This window comes from Nilaparvata lugens, chromosome 7, assembly GCF_014356525.2.
Source record: "Nilaparvata lugens isolate BPH chromosome 7, ASM1435652v1, whole genome shotgun sequence".
In the NCBI taxonomy this organism is placed as follows: Eukaryota; Metazoa; Arthropoda; class Insecta; order Hemiptera; family Delphacidae; genus Nilaparvata; species Nilaparvata lugens.
In genome coordinates, this window is record NC_052510.1 from 47,104,640 (window position 1) to 47,111,503 (window position 6,864).

Genomic DNA, 6,864 nt, shown 5'->3' on the forward strand with positions numbered 1-6,864 from the left:
TATACTACAAACTGTAATATACACTCTCTTAATCATTTTCAACTGCTTCTAAAGCACTTTTTTGTTTACAATATTAAAATTATTCTTATTTATTTATTCATCCATAGTTTTTTCTTTTCCATTTCCCATTGTACAGTGCAGTTTATTATTGTCTACTATGTGCAAACTAACCTATCTACTAACTAACCTATTAGAATATTAACAATAATCTTCAACATATCTTTTCATTCAAACAATTCCTATAAAATAATTCTTAAGTTTAGTTTTTATTTCATTTCTTTGTAAATTTTTTAATTCTGGTGGCAAATCGTTCAACAGGTAAGGGATTCTGTATTTTAATAGGTTCTTACCATAATTATTATTATAACGCTGTGCTCTAAATAGCCTATTTCTCAAACCATAACTTATTTCGTTTATTTCCCTTAATTCATCTTCAAAATAATGTCTGGACAAATCAGTGTATTTTGCGAGAGATTCTGGTGTCATAATACCCAATATTCCAAGCTCGACTCCATTAAATAATGTATTTGCTACTCTTCTAACTACATCATACAACGGCTGTCTCAAATACACTGGTGCTAAACTATGAATTGTAATACCATAGAATATTATACTTTGAATCATAGAGAAATAGATAATTCTTTTAATATTTATTGGAAAACAGTGGCTAATTCTAGAGCATTTGTATAAAGCAGCTTTCATAATTCGCAGCATCCTATTATTGTGTGAATTGAATTTCATGTCTGCATCAAAAACAACTCCTAGATGCTTAATATTCTCACTGAATTCCAAATGCTGACACCTGCATGTGTTTCACAAATTATTATATCTTAGACATTCTGCTTTATGGCAAATTAATTTATAATTGTACAAACCTACGTTAATTCTAGGATTTCTAAATATAATTACCTTTGTTTTCTTTGAATTTATCTTGATACCGTTGTTGAAAAAATATTTATTAGCCAAATTGAGATCCTCTTGCATGTATCTTATGCCCATTATTAGATCAGTGTGTGTCATATATAGCAGGTTGTCATCTGCATACTGCAGCACCTTACTTTTGAAACTGAGACTAGCTAGATCGTTTACATACAGATTAAATAGAACAGGAGACAAAATGCTGCCCTGAATAAGTCCACAGGATTGATTATAATCGGTACTAATATACTCACCTATACTAACATGTATTTTTCTATTTTCAAAATAGTTTTCAAACAAGTTGAATAGCTTTCCACGAATACCTATTCTATTGATTTTTTGTAGTATATATAATAATAATAATAATAATAATAATAATAATAATAATAATAATAATAATAATAATAATAATAATAATAATAATAATAATAATAATAATAACAATAATAATAATAATAATAATAATAATAATAATAATAATAATAATATCGTGTGACCTGGCTGGCTCAGGTCTGGTGTCAGAGTTTTCAGGTCGCAACTGATCAATTTCAGGGCCTCTGACATGACCTAACGACCGCTTTTTTTTCTCAAGTGATGAAAGATCAATACACGAACTGAAACAGATCAGTTTTGACTATGACTAACATGTTAATTCTGACAAGAATATGATTATGACTGGATACTGCTCTATTGCAGGTCTGGTAAGAAAATTCACAACAAGTGACTTATCAATGGATTTGTAGCGATTTGTGAATGACATGTTAGAATGAAACAGGAATGCAATAATTATTTAATATGTCAATGATAGCTTTACAGTGTATTTTATTGTTCTTTCAATGACTTGACTCCAGAAACTCTTCAGAAAATACTATACAGTACATGATTTAACTACTGATTCGTTGGTTAGTGTCAATCGACCAGCATTTTGTCTGATTAGCAAGGTCTTTATTAAGGTCTTTAGTGATTAGCACACTCTTTTTATTAATGAGAACATGACTTGAATGTTTTGTCCTCCTGGGCAGGTAGACTAAAACACATTTCTAGATGTTTAATCTCCTTCAAAAATGCGTTTTGCAAAAACGTAAGCACACTTTCTACTCCAATGGAGAATCAATTGAGAACGGAGATTGATTGATTCTGTATGGAATCTTTAGTGAAGTTTGCCATACAAACCGTTCATTAAGTTTCTATCAGAAATCGTAGATATATTTTCAAAAGATTTTATTAAAGTTTCTATCAGAACTCGTAGATAAATTTAAATTTTTTTCTTCTGGATGCAAAGCTTATAGAACCTTTTGGACCTTCTATATGAATATTCTTAGTTGGATACGATTTCAGTTATTTATAAAAAATCATTGAAAAGAGAATATTGAATGAAGTAATACTACCTACTATTTGATGGAAAAATAAATTAGAATAAAGTTCTCATGAGAGGCGTACCTAAAATAGATGATAAGAGAGGAAGAAAAGATTGAAGTGGATCAGCAGAGAAGAGTGTATTCAAAAGAGGCTGTAATACGACGAACAAAGACCGCTCCACCTGAACAGAGACAGTGTGCGTGGGATTGAAATGCTTCCTCATGGTGTGTGCCTGGGTTGGAAGAGTTTTCCAAAAGAAAATGAGTTTCCTCTATTCAAACGTATTACAAAGTAAAGCCCATCCCACATCTCCTTTTTTCGGGAAGACTATCTTTTCTCCGATTTCCGATATATCAAGTAAAAGTTGAATATTTACTTTTTTCTAAGAACTGAGAGGGGATCCACATGAAAGAAATTGGTTGCTCTTGAGAGCGCCTCGAAAAAAATATTTTCCAAGGTAGATTTTATGCATTGATATAATGTGATCAGAATGGACGAAACCATCTCAAGGCTATCTTTCACTGATATCCTTGAGGCTCTTGTAGAATGTTTTTATACGATAAAAAGACTTGAGTGATTAATCTCCCTATATAAACGTTTTTTCATTTACTCTTAATCGCATAGATTTGAATTGTTATGTGACTCGCAAGACGGAAATCATATTTCCTATAGAGGATTTATCTATTAGGCTATAACGAATAGAACAAAAATATACAGAGGTACTATTGAATGGGAACGTTAAATTGTGGGTCTCGGCTGAAGTATGACAGTTGTAAATCCTATTGACAGCTTAAATGATATAGTCAGGCGAGGTGTGACTTCTGTGAGAGACTCCCCAACAATAAAAGCCATACAAATATTATTATTATTAACAAGAATAACTGAACATCAATACTTCTACAGAAAGAATTGTGATGACTAATTGATTATCGTTACAGGTATTTTTGTTTCAAATCGCAATTTTTATTATGATTTTCAAAGAATTACTCTTATTATAAAAGAAACTATAAGTAGATGAATGAAAAATGAGATCCGTAGGCAGAAAACTGATAAAATTGTCATGAAGACTTATGGTTGAAGACACGAAGGTTCAGGTTGAAACGTCATTACTTATGCAAATCGATGATTTTCAAATGATAATGATATGAAACTGACTAATGAATTATGGTAAAATAAGTATGAGATTGTGGTAAAATGTTGCCCAATATTTACAAATGAAACGGTTATGTTTGAGCATTCAAGATGTTATTTGAAAATCATCTATTTGTAAAAGTAATGACGTTTCAAACTGAGCCTAGATTTGTAAAAATATTACCAGAAAATGTTTTCAAATTTTTTACAGCACGTAAGTCTTCATGACAATTTTATCAGTTCTCTGCCTAAGAAAGTGTCAATGAGATGAGAAGTGAAAATATTCAGTTTGATAAATTTGATGCTTATTGGGAGAGAAAACCTCGAAAAGTTAGTTTCAAGTGGTTAGTTGTTAAGCTACCAAGATTCAGTAAACGTTTTACAGTCTGAAAGGGTCAAGCAGGTTTACATTAATCCTCACACTCGATTTGAGCGCTCTCTCTCTCTCCAACTGTCCCTCTCACAATCCCTCTCTTTCACACTCTCTCAGGTAAACAAACTTCCCGAAAATACTTGAAACGTCTAAACAAAAGGGTTGTTGATCCAACAGGACTTTACTTACTTTGGTTGTTGACTTTGGGCTTTCTCCTCTTCCTTCTGCCTGTTTTGCCTGCGGTCACATCTCATCTCCACATCTTACCTTACTTGCAAAGAAATCCAAAACAGTTTATACTTTCAAGGTGAAATTACTGTAGATTATAGGCTTAGAATCTTAAAGCCCAAACATTCAATACTGCTCCAATTCCCTGAAAGAGTCAAGGGGTTTACACTTTATTTACACAATGTGCATTGCTTATAAACGTGTGGTAGCATTTATCAGTACGCTCGATAAAAATAAAATATAGATTGAACCGTGAATTATGGTCGTAGAATCGTATCAAATCTATAGAAAGGGAGGTCAAAATAATTACTGTAGATTATTATAATCTATGTCTATGATAAAAATAGAATGGGAAAAGTAGTCTAAAATATGTAATATGGGGAATATTGAGAGGTTTGTATTGTAGTTGTTTTTTGTGCCTTTCTTTCAGGTTGTTGAACTGATAAAAATTGAACTGAATTTTTCCAATATGAACTCACGTGAACATTGTTCTTGATAATTGAATAATTTATTCATGCACAAAGTAAGCACCTAAATTTTCTGTTGCCATAAAAGATTTGCTAACTTGCTTCTTATCCATCCAAATTATTGTAGTCTTCTAGCATTTCCATAGTACTGGCTTAAATTTCGTAATGAAATTAATGCAAACGTATTTAGAAATGTATTTGAACCGTGTGACCCCACGACGTTTTAACCTGAAATTATTTAGGCCGGGCGCTCCACGTGTTTTCTTGCAAATCGGAAAATTGGTGTGGAAGAGCGGCAGTTCTAATCGAGTCGTCACCGCGAGAAGATGTAGTCGCAGAACAAGTCTCGGTCTCTAATTTAGGCTTTGGCCTAATTAGATGAAAAATCTCCTTATTATTTTATTTTGTATAAATTAAAAGCATGTAGTCTGAAATATAGTACCGTAGTTGAAATGTAAGCGTGAATGATTGTGAGTGCCGATTTATTTGTTAAATTTTCGATTGCATGGTGAGTGCCAAAATTATTTTATTAAGCTCAAATAGATTGACCAGATAAATTGACCGAGGCCCTAAATTTATTGTAATGTGAGTTAGCAAATTCTTGTCTAAATATCAAATTCTTATCTAAATATTCATAATTATTGAATTGTTTGAATGCAACTAATAAATTAATGTCAGTAGCATTTATACAAAAACTTTTATTTTACGTTCCTGGCTCGTGATAAGTTACTTACTGGCTAAAACAGGTGTTTCTAAACAATAGTGAAGATCTTGACATTTGCATGAACGAATCTATCCAAAGCTCCCAACCGTGGATTCAAATAATTCGAACAAGTTTATAGTTAAGAAGAGATTTTAAAAGTAATTATTATCTATTTTTTTTTTGTTACAAAATAGGGTGCTAACAAAGTCCCTGGCCTCCCACCCGTTACAACAATGACAGGGGTGGGTATTGGTTATATAAATACCTCCCGTTATTACAAATAAACACATTTCAGTTCTTTTTGAAGAATAATAAACTTTTTGAATTATAAAACCTTTAAAAATTATTTTTTATTATTTGAAAGTTTTTTTTTAAAGAAGTGAATGGTGTTTGTTCAAAATTAGTGTACTAAAATAGTTTTATTGTACGAAATTAGCCCTCGTTTTTCATAATAATTCTGTCTATACCAGATATCTATCCCACTGACGCACCCCTCCCAAAATTTCTAGAAAGTTCAGCTTCAAAGTATTAACATTTTCCGGGAGCCACAAGAGTTTCAAGACGCATTCAAACCCTCCCCCCCCTCTGTTGGCACCCCTGCTATCAAAAACTCATGATTCGAATTTCACATTTTGTTGAATACCAAGCCCGGATAGCTCAGTCGGTAGAGCATTAGGCTTTTAACCTAAGGGTCCAGGGTTCAAGTCCCTGTTCGGGCGGTTTTTTTTTGACAGTTTTATTTTAATAAGCCTCACTAAACTCTTCATTGTTTTTGTTGAAATAAGTTTTTTAAATTAAAATTCGTTTAAAAATATTATATTTTCTCATTGGTGTAAAAATTACATTACATTTATAGAATTAATTTACAGGCCACAAATAGCCTTCATTTGTATAATAAATATTGTTGGGAGGAATATTGAGATCTTAAATTATTATTTATCATTATTTTAGTAATTAGGCGTGATAACATGAGATTATTTTTGGAATTAGACTGAATATTATTTAATTCATAGATACCCATCACTTACAGGGTTTAGCAATTCGTCGCATCTAGGTTTCATCATTCTTCCGTCCTGACTCCAGTTAGACATAATGCTAAAACATATTATAAAAATTTATAAGCCCTATCATGTTGATTGCTTGAACACAATATCACGATGCAAATTTGTAATTTTTTCAAAGAACATACTGGTTGGGTCACTTCCAGAATTTTAGAGAGAAATAACCAGTTGTCAAACTGCTCGCTTCCTATTGGTAGTGAGCTTCAAGGTAAAATGGTGACCAACTAACCACCAATCAGGCAGCTCCTTGGTCAACCAGCCAATCACAGTCAGTCATTCAGCCATTCAGCCACTCAAATCACATCTAATCTAACTATGTTATTGCTATGAAAAGTGTATTCAAATAAGAATGCAATCAATGGGTTATTTATTCATCCATTCCAAGAACATCTGGACTAGAAGAGTTTAAATTAAATTCAACAATACTCTTCAATGATAATTTTGTAATTCACAGGTTTAGCTGGAGGACGGGATTGATAGTTTATTTTCATCAATATATTCATCTATGCGTTTCATCAATTTTATGTGTGGACTAGTAAAGGTTTTATGAATTTTGTCCAAGTTTTCTACATCATCTCTATCTAAAAAAACAGTCTGGAATACTAATTAATAATATCTCAATCA

General features: G+C 31.9%; 1 non-coding gene across 1 annotated transcript; it reads left to right on the forward strand.

The window, feature by feature from the left end:
- Positions 1-5,825: 5,825 nt before the first annotated feature.
- Positions 5,826-5,898, forward strand: Trnak-uuu. Its single transcript has one exon. It is a non-coding gene; the product is annotated as a tRNA-Lys (tRNA).
- The last annotated feature ends 966 nt before the right edge of the window (positions 5,899-6,864 follow it).